This window comes from Anguilla rostrata, chromosome 16 (assembly GCF_018555375.3).
Source record: "Anguilla rostrata isolate EN2019 chromosome 16, ASM1855537v3, whole genome shotgun sequence".
Taxonomy (NCBI): Eukaryota; Metazoa; Chordata; class Actinopteri; order Anguilliformes; family Anguillidae; genus Anguilla; species Anguilla rostrata.
The window spans coordinates 36,699,412-36,701,953 of NC_057948.1; positions in this window are offsets into that span (position 1 = coordinate 36,699,412).

Below are 2,542 nucleotides of genomic sequence, written 5' to 3' on the forward strand. Positions count from 1 at the left end.
TTTCTGCCACCGGCCCACAGATGCCACTCCATTTAAGCGCTTCTCCGCCACCCTCGGCACCACGCAATGCGTGGCAGGCTGGCACATCCAAACTGACCTCTGGGGCTGTGGGTAGGAGCCCTAGCCAGCAGGAACCTAGACATGGAACAGTCAGCTTGAATAAATCTGAGTGGTACAAACAATAAAATCTTCATTGTTAATTCAACTCTTGACTAAATGGGTATAAGGTAGTCTATGAGTGTCACGTTTACTCTCTCAGTGTTGATGTTACACTGTCAGTGCTGTGTCTCAGTGTCCTCAGCTACAGAGATCTCAGTCATCCTGCTCTCTTTTAAATAGTACTGCATGGTATTAAAACTATACGGAATATGTACACTTCCCTCTCTCCTCACACCCTTGCCCAAGCCCAGGTGCTTTTTTCCCTTCTCTGGAAAGGTCAAGGTCACCTGTAACAGCTCCTTTTCATCCCCTGCCCTACCTGTCTGCCCACCTGCTCATCCCCACCCCCCCCACGCCCCCTCTCACCGCGGTCTAACCGCCGACTCTCCCCCTCCGCCCTCCTACCTGCTCTCCATTCTCCCTCCTTCAGGCCATTTCTGAGGACATCATTATCTCTCTTATTGGTGGATCTCGTTCATCCCCCTCGGCCCCCGCTGCTCTTAAGAGGGTCAGTGTCGCACCTGCCCTGAAAAACACCCTCTCTGAACCCGGCAGATGCACACAATTACTGCCCTGTCCCACTCCTCTCATTATTACCCACAGCCCTCCAGAGTGCAGTCTGTCACCAACTCTCTCGCCACCTTCCACAGAGCAAACAGCTCGCTCCCGACCAATCAGGCATCTCCTACAGAGCAAACAGCTCGCTCCCGACCAATCAGGCATCTCCTACAGAGCAAACAGCTCGCTCCCGACCAATCAGGCATCTCCTACAGAGCAAACAGCTCGCTCCCGACCAATCAGGCATCTCCTACAGAGTAAACAGCTTGCTCCCGACCAATCAGGCATCTCCTACAGAGCAAACAGCTTGCTCCCGACCAATCAGGCATCTCCTACAGAGCAAACACCTCACTCCCGACCAATCAGGCATCTCCTAAAGTGTAAACAGCTTGCTCCCGACCAATCAGGCATCTCCTACAGAGCAAACACCTCACTCCCGACTAATCAGGCATCTCCTACAAAGAAAACACCTCACTCCCGACCAATCAAGGCATATCCTAAGGAGCAAACAGCTCGCTCCCGACCAATCAGGCATCTCCTAGAGAGCAAAAACCTTGCTCCCGACCAATCAGGTATTTCCTAAAGCGTAAACACCTCACTCCCGACCAATCAAGGCATCTCCTAAGGAGCAAACAGCTCGCTCCCGACCAATCAGGCATCTCCTAGACAGCAAACACCTCGCTCCTGACCAATCAGGCATCTCCTAAAGCGTAAACACCTCACTCCCGACCAATCAAGGCATCTCCTAAGGAGCAAACAGCTCGCTCCCGACCAATCAGGCATCTCCTACAGAGCAAACACCTCACTCCCGACCAATCAGGCATTTCCTAAAGCGTAAACACCTCGCTCCCGACCAATCAGGCATCTCCTACAAAGAAAACACCTCACTCCCGACCAATCAGGTATTTCCTAAAGCGTAAACACCTCACTCCCGACCAATCAGGCATCTCCTAAAGAGCAAACAGCTCGCTCCCGACCAATCAGGCATCTCCTACAGAGCAAACACCTCGCTCCTGACCAATCAGGCATCTCCTACAGAGCAAACACCTCACCCCATACCAATCAGGCACCTCCTGCTGAATAACCTCCTCACCCCTGACCAATGAGGATTCAATGTTGGCAGCTCTAATGAGTGGTGTGTGTAAACTGCATTCAGCATCCTCTGGCCCTTAGAGGTCACGACCCCACCTCGTCACAGCCCTCGAAGGAGGAACATCCTCCTTAGAGGCTCAGTCTCGTGTTGGGCACCACATTTTTATTATTATTATTTTATTTAATAATAAGTTAATATAAAGTTCTGAAACAGCCTGACAATGTTCTTCCACATTTCCAGGAGACGTTCACAGATAAGAGACGTGCGTACCAGACTAGCACTTCTCTTCCAGTTCCCAGCCTGCATTTCAGCTGTTTGCTCTGTTCCTTCAGAGGGCAACAGGTGCAGGACTCAGGTAATGTGAAATGTATGTGGTGAATACACGAGTCCAGACACTTACCCTCACGGGGAAAAACAAAGCTAATTCCACCACAGCGCCCCTGTCTGCGTGCACCTCTGGAAATGAAGCGTGACGTTTGAGCCGAAAAATATTCCAGCCACGTCCACACTCTCTGGTGTGACTGTTTTTTGTCTGGTAAATTCTCAGAAAATAAATAAATGATTTCCCAGAGAGATCCTCAGTAGCTTACATTGTGGCCCCCGTGCTGTGAAGCAGAGTGACACAGCTCATTTTAAATGCAAGTAGCGACACAAAGGAGAGGAATGGCTTTGGCCCAATTTTCAGTCAGAAGACAAAGGCTTTTGGCAAATACTTGACGATGGTTTACCTGT